The sequence below is a fragment of the Rhinolophus sinicus genome, linkage group LG05, assembly GCF_036562045.2.
Source record: "Rhinolophus sinicus isolate RSC01 linkage group LG05, ASM3656204v1, whole genome shotgun sequence".
Lineage (NCBI taxonomy): Eukaryota > Metazoa > Chordata > Mammalia > Chiroptera > Rhinolophidae > Rhinolophus > Rhinolophus sinicus.
In genome coordinates this window covers 122,818,627-122,832,395 of record NC_133755.1, presented here as the reverse complement: position 1 = coordinate 122,832,395, position 13,769 = coordinate 122,818,627, and positions in this window count along the sequence as shown.

The window sequence follows — 13,769 nt, the reverse complement described above, 5'->3', positions numbered from 1 at the left end:
TTCTATTTACTAAACATCTGCTCTTCTTATTCTACAATGACCCTTTGAAGCCCCCAGGGCACTGTACCTCATCCCTAGCTCAGAATGTCCTGTATACACATGTTCCCTTTCTGCCTCTGAACCTCTTATGCCTGTGGGGTCTCTGACTCTCTTGTGTATGTGGGGTTCCCATACATACGCATACATTAAATTTGGTTCTTTTCTCTTGCAAATCTGTCTCACATCTGTTTGATTATTAAGACCAGCCAGAAGAAATTTGAGGGTAGAGGAAAGTTTGTTCCTCTCCCACAATATAATTGGGTACCATCCTGATTTCTGCATTTGCTCTTCTGAATGTCACCTGCATCAGTTTCAGTTAGATTCAGCTCCAAGTAAAAGATCATGGGCTTCAAAAGAAAGACATCTGAAAGTGGCAATCCAGAACGGAATAGAAACTGCGTCCCATGAAGTCCTCAGGGACCAAAAAGTCAGACTTTTTCCAGCTCACTGTTTGTTGCCTTAGGGTATGGGCCTTATCCTCATAGTCCACGATGGTGGCTCAGCTCTAGCCATCATTTCTGCAATTGAAGAGGCAGGATGCTTAAAGGGATGAAGAAGGGGAAAGGGAGCATGCCAGCTATCTTTCAAGGAAAGTTCCAGGAGGCTGCCACCAACTTTTCATTAGCTGCAACTTGGTCCCATGGTCACATCTAGTGGCAAAGAATGCTGGGAAGTGTATTTACTGTGAACAGGCATACACCTAGCTAAAAACAGGAATTCCGGAAGAAAGGGAAAAACATATAGTGGAGGAAAGAGCGGTTCCTGCCATACCACCCAAGAACACACCCACTTTTGTCCATGAAGCATCAGCTGAGAATTGTTAGGCGCGCAGATCTAAGGACAACATGTTTACCTATTGCCTCTTACCTCCTTTCTTCCCTCCCTCCCTCTCACCCAGATACCTTCTTGTTCCTATTTCAAGTGTGAAGCAGGCAGGTCAGAAATAAATGAGTCTTTCTAAAGCATTTTGTTGATGCCACGAGCTTCTGTTACAACTGAGCTCAAAGAAACTTAGAATGTTCCTGTGCCCAGAAATAGTACCTGGGCACGGAGTCCCTGCCATTGTTTATTTTAAAAGAGGACGGGATTTCTTCTCACCCTGCCCCCAACTCTGCCAATTTGGGGGGCAAGCAAATGGAGTCAACACAGCCAAGGCAATTCTCCCTGGGGCAGACTGTGAACGCCCTAAACCCCAATCCCACTGACTGCACATGTATTGATTGGTGTGACCGTTCCCTGAGCTGCTCTCTTCAGAAGCCTGTCCTTCCCACACTCAAAGGAGCCCTTGATTACTAGATTCAAGAGGGCAACACAAGGCCTCCTTGGTGATTCTTAGTCTTAGAAGTTTTTTTCTCAGGAGTGGTGATAGGTTTACCCTGAGTCACCCCAGTCTTGTTAGTCAACAATACTGCATTGTTTTGAGAGGTCCTGCTGGCTTTAAGGATGTAAATGTGACTACAGAGGAGAGGTTCTTCTGAGTTTGAATCTCTTTAAGAAATTGAGTCAGTAAGCAAACGTGATATAGGTGTGTTAAAAATAAGACTATCAGAGTGAGATAAATAGCTGGACTTTATTGTTCTCGAGATTCTTTTTTTTAAAAAAGAAATAAGACTACCTTTAAAAATAACATTATGAATAACAATGTGTTACTAAATGGGTTTGCAATCTGGCTCATTTGTGCACCTGATATTCAGGCTACTGCTTACCTGAAGGTCATAATGTCAAGAACAAAAGCATCTTTTGTTTCTACAATATTGTTCTGCTCTTGTCTATTGCATGTTAATCAATAGTTCACATGAATATGGGCATGTAAATAGTTGGCATGTCTAGTCATATCTGTATTTCTGGAAAAGATACCTTTTAATAAACTATTATCAGTTAACTGTTTACCTAAGCTGGCATCTTTTATAAAGGTATTATTTACATACAGTGAAATGCACAGTTAAGTGTTAAGTGTATGTACAGTTGAAGGAGCTTTAACAAATGTATATATGCATTCACCCACCTTCCTATCGAGAGATAGAACATTTCTGACACTGGATAAATTTCTTTAACACCCCATTTCCAGTCATTCCTATTTTCACTTCCTCCTGACCTCACAACCATGGGTCAGTGTTCTATCACCATTAGATTTGTTTTGTCATTTCTAAAACTCCATATAAATGAAATCGTAAAGTATGTACCCTTTTATGTCTGGCTTTTTTCACTGAACATTTCTGAGATGAATTCATGTTGTTGAATGTTTGTGTAGTTCATTCCTATTTGCTGCTGAGTAAGTAAGTATCCCATTGTATGAAAAAACCCATTTTCTTTACCCATTCTCCTGTTGATAGATATTTGGATTATTTCCAGTTTGGAGAAATAAAGCTTCTTATCATAGTTACAATAAATAATTTAAATAAATAATAAATGTGTAACTATGAATAAAGAAACTGACAGGTATGTGCAATGTGAGTGGATGACTTAGCACAGAGACAGGCTCGTCCAAAACAGATACTCGACTAAAGCTCAGGGGCAGCAAACATACAACTTGAACCTTGCTTTGGGTGGATACAGAGGTGAGGGGGAAATTTGAAGAAGAAGTTGGTGGGATAAAGCAAAAAATTACCAATTTATGCAGTTTTAAAAGGTTGTTATCTACCAGTCGCAACCAAATGAAGAAAATAGGCTTGGTTTCAAAATGCATGTTTACAATTTAGAGATGCTGGCTCTTAATTGCTTCATTTTCATGTGGAGAAAATTCTTAGACTCTTAGTTTCTATATGTATAAAATGGAGGCACTGATTCCTACCTAGCTCATCTCACAGGGTAGTAGTGAGAAGTGAATGAGAGAATGTATGAAAAATATGTCAGTGTAAAGCTCTGCCACAGAGGAACACTTTACATGTGGTCTGTATTTGTTTTTATGAACTCCTTTACTTCCCTAAGAACTAAGTACTGTTGTTTTCATTCCCATTTTGCAGATGGAGAACTTGAGGTCTGGACAGGTTTACCTCCCAGAGGCCACACAGGCGTAAATAAGATGACCGCGATTTGAACCTCAGTAGAACTGGCTCGAATCTGAGCTGTTACTCTTGTACTCTCTGCCTTTCTAAGAAGATGTCTATACCTCCTATAACCCACTTTACAGTAACTGTCTTCATCCACAGCCTATATTTCCTTGTGGCAGGGTTGCTTTATTCAAATTCTTTGGCATGTTATCTACTAGGTATAACAGAAGAAAGCTGAACGTTTGCCTAAAATCTTAATGATTTCCCATTTTTGGTCTTCCTGGAGGTTTGTGGTGAGGTTGCTGGGTCAGCCATATTCTTAGTGCAAACTTTGTAATCAGAACGACCAACCTGAAGGGACAGATCCTGTGAGCTCCCACATGGCTGTCTTTCCCAGGACACACAGCGCAGTGTCCAACTATGGTGGAGAATGCCCTGTGGCACTGAATGCTAAGAAGGCAACAGCCTATGCCCAAGGCCATTTGGCCATTTACTTGAATGTCTCTGTCTGACTGCCTGGACAGCATGGCCTTCCTTCTTCTAGACTTCTCCAGCACATCAGGTTTAACCTCCTTCTGTCTGAGAGCTGTGGATAACTGAGTTGGAGAGGCACCTTACATGACTGGATGGGGACTGGTGGGGATGGAGAGAGCAGCATTTCTTTTTCTTTTCCATTTTAAAATTACTAGGGGACACTAATTAACACCTGTAAATTGACCTGAAAGTAAAGCATGGTTTTTAAGCAAAATAATCATGGGTGTCTAAAACTTACATGTCCCTACCATGGAGGTTTCAGAGCACGAGTTATGGAAATGCTAAAATTAGGTGAAATTTAACTCAGCAATTCCTGAAAGTACTGAATAATCAACTCTAGAACAAACTGAGAAAACCATCTGTGCTGTTCTCTAGCGTTTTCTACAGCACAATTCGAAGCAGGAGTCATGAAACCAAAGCCCATATCACCAGGGATTGGACAGCTCTATTTTCACTGTTGAATAAAACAGGCAGGATGTACCTAAATGAAACCAATAAAAACAAGAAACTCCTATGACTTTATAGCCACTTGGAGAAGGCAACCAAAACAAAAGAACCTATCTGGGCCTGTTTTTCTGTTGGTAAATGATGTAGATTAACCTGGGAAGTCCCAACACCTCTCCCACCTGGAATAGTCATGATTCCAGAAGACCCCTAAGGTAAGGTCAGGCCACCAAAGATCAAGGATGCAATGCCTTCCAAACTTTTGATTTATGTTCATATCCAGGCTGTCTTGGCTGTTTTCCTGCTGTCATAGCAGGGTATGGAGCAAGGTTCAGGGTGCTTTCAGAAGGGAAATTCTAACCCTAATCCTCAGAGGCAGAAGATGGACACCAATCTATAAAAATCATTCGTTTTACTGACTCTTAAAGATCTCCAGTGTTTTCTTCCTCTCCTGAAAGAATCATCTGAGAAAATGGAGACAATGGAATACTCTGAGACTTATTTTGTTTTTATTTTTCAGTAGATTCAAAGAAAGAGTGGAATTCATGTTAACTTATTTTAAGAAATTATATGCAACTAAAGTTAATCTGTGAGTCAAGACAGTCACATGCTGAAACAAGTTAGATACTCGTACATTACATTGAACAACTGCTATGTCTTTCTTTTCTTTTCTTTTTTTTTTTAAATTAAAGTTTATTGGAGTGATAATTGTTAGTAAAGTTACATAGATTTCAGGTGTACAATTCTGTATTATATCATCTATAAGTCACATTGTGTGTTCACCACCCAGAGTCAGTTCTCCTTCCATCACCATATATTTGATCCCCTTTACCCTCATCTCCCACTCCCCACCTTACCATCTGGTACCCACTAAACTATTGTCTGTGTCTATGAGATTTTGTTTCTCATTTGTTTGTCTTGTTCTTTTGTTGTTTTTGGTTTATATACCACATATCAGTGAAATCACATGGTTCTCTGCTTTTTCTGTCTGACTTATTTCGCTTTGGATTATAATCTCAAGATCCATCCATGTTGTCACAAATGGTCCTATTTCATCTTTTCTTACCGCCGAATAGTATTCCACTGTGTATATATACCACAACTTCTTTATCCATTCATCTATCGAAGGACATTTTGGTTGTTTCCATGTCTTAGCCACCGTAAATAAAGCTGCAATGAACATTGGAGCACACATGTCTTTATGTATAAATTTTTTCAGATTTTTTGGGTAGATACCCAGGAGAGGGATTGCTGGGTCATATGGTAATTCTATTCATAATTTTTTGAGGAACCTCCACACTGCCTTCCATAGAGGCTGCACCAGTCTGCATTCCCACCAACAGTGTATGAGGGTTTCTTTTTCTCCACAGCCTCTCCAACACTTGTTACTATTTGTCTTGTTGATGACAGCCATTCTAACTGGGGTGAGGTGATATCTCATTGTGGTTTTTATTTGCATTTCTCTGATGATTAGTGATGTTGAGCATTTTTTCATATGTCTATTGGCCATTTGTCCTCTTTGGAGAAATGTCTCTTCAGGTCCTCTGCCCATTTTTCAATTGGTTGTTTGTTTTTTTGTTGTTGAATGTCCTTCTTTTCTGTTGCCCATGAGTTCAGTGTAAGCCTGTTGTTTATTTTATTGTAAAATTAAATTAAATTCTTTCTTTTTTTCAAGAGTTGATCAGTTCCAAATGTGGCTTCTCATTTAAAGAATTCATTTTTACTATCGCCAAAAACAAAATCCTCTATTTCACTCAAGTGAGTCAGTTCCTCCAATTGGCAGAGAATAATCTGAAACTGATTAAAAGATCTGAGTTGTTATCAAATTGCCTTAAGCAATGTGTTAAGTAAGAAGACGGGGTGACAAAATCATTTTACTGACCAGTCATTTCAGGAAAGGGGAAGAGTAGAGTCTATGGGAAAGCACAGGACAAGGGATGAAAAGCACATTTTTTTTATTTATTAATCATGTGTCCTGAAGAAAATAACTCAATGTCTTGAGTTATAACTCAGCTTTGAAATGGAGGAAGCAACGTCTATACTACTTCAAAGGCTGGTTCTTGGAGCAAATAGAATAGTGGATATGAAAATGTGTTGTAGGGCAGATGAGTGGCTCAGTTGGTTAGAGCATTAGCTCTGGGCAACAGGGTGGCTGGTTCAATTCCCACATGGGCCAGTGAGCTGTGCCCTCCACAACTAGAATGAAGACAATGAGCTGCCGCTGAGCTCCCAGATGGCTCAGATGGTTGGAGCACTTGCTCTCAACCACAAGGTTGCCAGTTCAACTCCCTCAAGGGATGGTGGGCTGCGCCCCCTGAAACTAAGATTGAAAGGACAACAACTTGACTTGGAGCTGATGGGTCCTGGGAAAAACACAATGTCCCCCAGTAAAGGCCTGGAAATACACATTGTTTCCCCAATAAAGTCCTGTTCCCCTTCCCCAATAAAAAAAGAAAGAAAGAAAATGTGTTGTAAATGCCAAAGGACTATACAGCTGCAGACTGCTACAATTATTCACCAGCAGGTGAGTGGCTCTGGGGACAAAAGAAGTCCCTGTATTTTGTATTCAGCCCTCAGACAATGCTATTGAGGGACCCCCTCTTCCATCCTAGTAGACCTCATAAGGGGCTGCACATGGCCACTGTGGCTTTAGGCCTAGATGATTTCACAGCATTTCCTCTTTTCCCCACAATGTCTGCCCCAGTGATTCTCCTGGACTGTGATAATCAGATCAAACTCCTTCTCGCGAAGTTATACTTGAACCTAGAAGGCTGTGTGTTTCAGTTAAAAACAGACTTGGAAGCGAATAAAAAGTTGCCTTAAACAATTTTATTATGACTCCAGCAGAGGGAGACAGGGCTGCACCAACTGTCCCACAAGAACTGCAGTTTAATTTGAAGGTTTACGACTCTAAGAGCCTTTCTTTTCCCCTCCTTTCCTTTCTAAACAGATGATTATCGGCATCATTTTAATGTCTCTTGGTGGAGAAAATACATCGCTAAAGACCATTATGAATTCAACTGCACTTCCAAAACACTTTCAAACTGAGTTTGCATTTTATTGATCACAGGAGCCACAAGGGCATTTGGAAACAACAGCAAAAGACACGTTACAAATTCAGTCTCCAGATGCTTCACACCTGTGGTGGGCACCTGATCAGCATGCACCCTGGTTTCCTCCTTCCTGAATCAGACTCCTGGTTTTGTTCAAGCGCCTGTCCTAATCCCAGTCCAGAGGGGCTCCTGGTTAGTCTAAGCCCATCCAAGCACGTTTTTACCTGGTAAACTTTGCTAGTCCAGGGTGGCCTTACAACCCTCGTTGGCCCAGTTAGACCGAAGGGAAGGGCGTATCCCCCATGCTCTGAGAAGAGGTTTCCCTGCTCTCTCTCTCACAGTGAATATGAATGAGGAAACTTGTCGCTATTGGCAGCCATATTGCAACCTTGAGTAAGGTGGCCAGAGGAAAAAGGACATAAAGGAATGGAGAGAAGGAAAGAACCTAGCTTTTTGATGACACCACTAAATCGAACAACCCTATAGCCTCGACTTCTTGGTTTGTGAGGCAATACATTTTTGTTTAAGTCAGTTTGAGTCAAGCCTCTATTTTTTTGCAGATACAATACTTATAGGGATTGATGGACTTCCCAAGGCCACCCAGTGGTCTTCAGTTACTTGTTCAGACATAATGGTTGAGAACCACTATTTTTGATTACTTTTCACTTTAAACTATCAATTGGTTTTTCATGGGTCACTTATTGAGGATAGTCTTGTCTATTATTTCTGTGATATTATTCTGTTTCATTGACACAGCACTTTACATATATTTATTATTTATTCCTAGTGCTAGATGGAGCTGTAATTAAGAGGGATTATCTTAAAGTGATTGCAATACAGCAAGTCAAAACATGTCCACAACACTGCAAAAAAAAGTAAATAAAGAAAAGTCCAAAGTCACCAAAATGTCCATGACTTTGCTGAAAATACCTTATACTTCATAAGTGCTCCTCTCATGTCTAGCCTGATGGAGGTAAAATTCAAGTTATCTAAAATAGCAAACCATGGTGGTTTTAAAAAATAGAAATCTTTGGTGCTGCCTTCCTTTATTCTCTTTTTCTAGGGTGGGGGAATATATATGTGTTTTTCCTTACTGACTCATCATTGCTAGTTCATGCTCATAACCTCTAATTAATTTAAACTGAAAACCACATTTGAAAAACCAATTGTGGCTCCTGGCAGAAAAGGCTTGCAGAGCAGGAAGTAGGTGTTGCCTCACAGGAAGGAAACCAAGGTGCTCAATTTCCCAAGGATTTGGGCCAAATATGAAAGTTTGTTCAGAAAATCACCAAGTAATTGGTCTAAGCATTCATGAAACATTAATTATTTGACCATAATTATGAAATATAAAGAATTAAAAAGGAATTTAATTGTTCAACCTAGAGTGTACAAGATCTTGTGCTGGGTGCTGGTGTGATAAAAGAATGAATAAAATGAAGAGATGACATTTATATTGTCCTTGGAAAAAGAAGACTAATACAGTACATATGAAACAAGGAGCCCACTGTGTTAGACGGCAGATAATTAAATGCTGAAGTTATGTGGTACAGAATAAGCGCTATCAGCACAAGGAGAAAGACTGCTCAAGGTGAGCTATTGTGGTCAGGAGAGGTTATTTTATGGAGGAGATGAGCTAAACAGAATGGTTTGGATTTGGGAAACTTTCAAAGTGAGAAAATTAGGGCAATAATGGTATTGTGTTTAAAAATTAAATCATGCTCATCAAAAAGAGTTTTTATTTTAAACATTGTTAAATTTTTCATTAAATGTATTAATCTGAAATTGTTACCTATATTTTGGAATAGTTCAAAATTAAACAAAAAAACTTAAATGTATTTATATATTTTTTTCCTTAGGAAATAAAATCATTGGGCATTTAATAGTTTTATTTACTCTTTCACTAAATATTTGTTGAGTACCTACTGTGAGCTAGCTAAGGTTCTAAGTGATGAGCAAAGTAGTTATGCCTCACTGATGATTAAGATCTTAGTTGGGGAAATCAATAATAAACAAATAGAAATGCTTTTTTTTTTAAAAAAAGAACAGATACAAAATCTACTTAGGTAGGGTGGTCAGGGAGGGCTTCTCTGAAAAGGCAATGTTCAGTTGAGACTTTAAAAATGAGAGAAGCAGGGCCAGCCTGGTGGCTCAGGCGGTTGGAGCTCCTTGCTCCTAACTCCGAAGGCTGCTAGTTCGATTCCCACATGGGCCAGTGGGCTCTCAACCACAAGGTTGCCGGTTCAACTCCTGAAGTCCTGCAAGGGATGGTGGGCTCCGCCTCCCTGCAAATAAGATTGAACACAGCACCTTGAGCTGAGCTTCCCCCCCCATGGCTCGGTTGGTTGGAGCATGGGTTCTCAACCACAAGGTTGCCAGTTCGATTCCTCAAGTACCCCAAGGGATGGTGGGCTGTGCACCCTGCAACTAGCAATGGCAACTAGACCTGGAGCTGAGCTGCGCCCTCCACAACTAAGACTGAAATGACAACAACTTGAGGCTGAACGGCACCATCCACGAGTAAGATTGAAGGGACAACAACTTGACTTGGAAAAAAGTCCTGGAAGTACACACTGTTGCCCAATAAAGTCCTCCCCCGCCAAAAAAAAAAAAAAAAAAAGAGAGAGAGAGAAGCCAGACTTGCAAAGTGGGGGGCAGAGCTTCATGCACGCTCCCAGGCTGAGTTTGGAGTACCCAGGGGTATCAGGCAGGGCCCTCCAAAAACAGAACCAGTAGGATACAGATCTATCTATCTATCTATCTATCTATCTATCTATCTATCTATCTATCTATCATCTATCAATCCATCTCTTACTTTATTTTAAGGAATTGGCTTACATGATTGTGGGAGCTGGCAAGTCCCAAATCTGTAGGGAAGGCTGCTAGGACAGAACTCTCAGATAGGAGCTCATGCTGTAATCTTAAGGCAAAATGTTTTCTCCTAGGAAACCTGTTTTGCTCTTAGGCCTTTCAACTGATTGGATGAGGTCTACCCACATGATCAAGGGAATCTCCTTTACATAAAGAGAGCCGGTTATAGAAGTGAACCCCATCTACAAAATACCTTCCCAGCAAGATCTAGATTAGTGTTTGATTAAATAATGGCCTTGCCATGATGACACATAAAACTGACCATCACAGCACGAAACCATAACATCTATGTAACACAGTGTCTATCTAGAGTATAGTGAGATGAGGGAAAGAAACTAGATAAACTAGGGAAGCTAGGCAGGGGTCTCAAGGCCAGGATAGAGTATAGCTTTTATTCAAACTCATTGGGAAAGTACAGAAATATACTAGCAGGATTGGAGGGTTCATTCACCTTATAATAAAAAAATCTGTATTTTATTCTGTTTGTTGTTTTTGTTTGTTTGTTTTTTTAAAACATCCAGTAAGATCCAAAATTTAAAAGTAAGTTACTCTGGCTGCTGTCTGGAGAATAACATAGGGAATGTATCAGTCATGTTCTAGTTGAGAAGAAGAAACCACATGAACAATATGAACAGTGAATATTTAACATGAGGAGTTTTTAACTAGGTACAAGGTGGTTAACTATTTAAAAGGATAAAAGGATCTAAGGTGTGTACACAGGTAGCAGCTGCAGAGAGCAGTCTCCGGGCTGAGGGAAAGGTAAGCAAGGAAGGAACGTAGAAACTTAGAGGAGGCCCTGCAAGGTCTAAGATTCAGACTCTGATGAGAAGGTGTAGCTGCTGCAGGCACAAGCTGCCTGCCATTGAAGGGAAGAAAAAACTTGCTGCCAGCTGCTGCCTGAAACCATGAGAACCTCAGCTGCTTTGGGGAGCACTACAGGGAGCAGCTGCACACCACACCCCTTGCTGCCACCTTAGAAAACAAACAAACAAACAAACAAAACAAGAAGAAATTCTCTTCCCCCTCCTCTATTCTTCTAGACTCTGTGCAGCATTCTCTTTTGGTAGAGTCTAGATCATACTGGCTAGCAAAGGAAACATGGGGTTTGCAGAGCCCATCTCTAGCATCACAAGGAGGGCAAAGCAAGGTGAGCTTGAAGCTGAGAGGCAATAAATTGATAATTGACAGGAAGACACAAGGGGCTAGTTAGGAAGCTATTGCAATGGTCCAGGGAAGACTGGTGAGGCCTGGATGAGGGTGTTGGCAGTGCAGTTAGAGAAACGGACTCATTCAAGTTATCTATTGGACATAGCTGCTCAAAAAATGTTAGTTTGCCTCCTTAATCATTCATAAGAAGAGAATATTGACAATAAGAAAATTCCTCAATTTGATTCAGGTTCTTGTCATTGCAAAAATAATTCCAAACATGAAGTCTTAGTGGCAGTATTTATTAATTCACTTATTGTGTAGTGAAAGAAATAAAAAAGACATAATAAACGGAGAACTATTCCACGTTCATGAGTAGGATGACTCAATGTTTTTAAGATGTCTGTTCTTCCCAAATTGATCTATAAATTTAATGCAATCTCAATCAGAATCCAAGCATGTTACTTTATGGGTACTGACAAACTGATTCTAAAGTTTATATGGAAAGGCTAAAGACCCACAATAGTCAACACAATATTGAAGAAGAATAAAGTTGGAGGACTGACATCACCTGACTTTAAGACTTACTATAAAGCTACAGTAATCAAGACAGTGTGGTATAGTTGAAAGAGTACACAATAAATCAATGGAACAGAATAGAGAGCTGAGAGAAATAGACCCACATAAATATAATGGACAGATTTTTTTACAAAGGAACAAAGGCCATTTAACGAAGTAAGGATAGTCTTTTCAACAAATGATACCAGGACAATAGGACATCCACATGCAAAAAAACAAAACAAACCCCACCATCTAGACATAGACATCTATTCATGCAGCAAACATTTATTGATTTCTACTACTTGGTAAGCACAGCCAACTATTGTTCTTTAAAAGGGCTTCTTACACCTTGTTAAACGAGCATCATTCTCAACTGTAACATTCTAGAAAGGCCTTGATTGCATCATTGATTCTTTCAACTGAAGGGGAACAGAATATGCCATCCCCAAATAAGCCACGTCGGCATATTGATTATTTTGAATTAATGTTGCCTGAAAAACAGCCAGGGCAAGAAGGACGCTCTGACCCTCCTGTTTCCCCCTGAAAGCAGGAAATGAATCTCCCATGTGAAAGGTACCCTCCCTGTACCAGGAGGGTAGAAGGCATCTGCATCCCCAGAGAGAGAATTTAGGACTGAGAAGGCTGTATAAACAAACTTTGTTACTTCTTCATAATTTACTACTCTAAGTGCAAATCTCTTTGTCTTGTTACTTTTTTACAAATTTATTTATTTATTTATTTATTTATTTATTTATTTATTTATTTATGTTTAAAGGTATAAAAGCTTCCTGCTTTGGTCACTTCTTTGAGTCTCATCTTTTTATGAGGCCCCTGTACACATGAAATTATTTTTTTTCTCCTGTTAATATGTCCTGTGTGAATTTAACTATTAGATCAGCCAAAGAACCTAGAAGAGAAGAAAGAAAACAAATTTCCCCTCTATACACAGGGGTCTATCAGGCAGATGACCCAACTAAGCATCAGGTGACTCCTGACGGCCTGGTTTAAGATTCCATTTCTGGGAGAGCTAATTAAGACTGTTATTAGACTTAATTCGGACTGTTAACCAAACCGAATTAAGTCTCGGTTTGGTGAAGTGGGGTTTTGCATGAGTGACTCCGTATGGAGCTTCTTGTCCTGTTTTTAACAATAGGTAACAGTCTTAATGACTATTGTTAATTCATCACTGGTATTTTTCAAACATGAAAAGTCTGATGAAGTTCATAATAGGGATAATATAACTGACAAGAGAATTTAGTTCTTTTTGTGTAAAGACAAAAAAGAAAAAAGAAAAAGCCTCTTCTCCCTCGCCCTCCCAACATCAGTCATACAGACAACCTGCCCAGGTATGGAGCCCTGCGGTTCCATGGATTCAGCCACAGGAAGGAGTGCGGGTAGGGAGCTGTCCAAATCCAGTCCTCAGCTAAAGCAAATAATAATGGCAGGAAGCTTAAAATAGACGCAGGAAGGAGTACATTAACACGGCATACGAAGCAGCTCAGCACCTCTGACATTTCTCAGTTTAGAAATTGCTTTGGGCCATTTTTACTTGCTTCTCTTCATTGGACCAGAAAATCAGATCTTTACTAACCTATTCACCACATCTGATGATGAACTAATTTAGACCGCCAAAATACCTTGTTTCCCCGAAAATAAGACCTAGCCGGACCATCAGCTCTAATGCGTCTTTTAGAGCAAAAAATTAATATAAGACCTGGTCTTATTTTAATATAAGACCCAGTCTAATATAATATAATATAGTATAATATAATATAATATAATATAATATAATATAATATAATATAATATAATATAATATAATATAATATAATACCGGGTCTTATATTAATTTTTGTTCCAAGAGACACATTAGAGCTAGGTCTTATTTTCAGGGAAACACGGTAATTGTTTGACAGGGACGCAGGACTTCAACCTCAGTTCAGAAAATCCCTGGCATCTGACGTAGGAGGATTTATAGGTTTAGTGGAAATTGCTTTCTCCGGCTCTTCAGATTACATACCGTGGATTGTTGTTGTTTTTTTGCATGAGTAAACATCCTTCTAATAATGAACAGACCAGTGATGTCTTAAGAGAGAAAAAGAACAGCCTTTTCCTTTTTGCTGTTTCTTGAGAG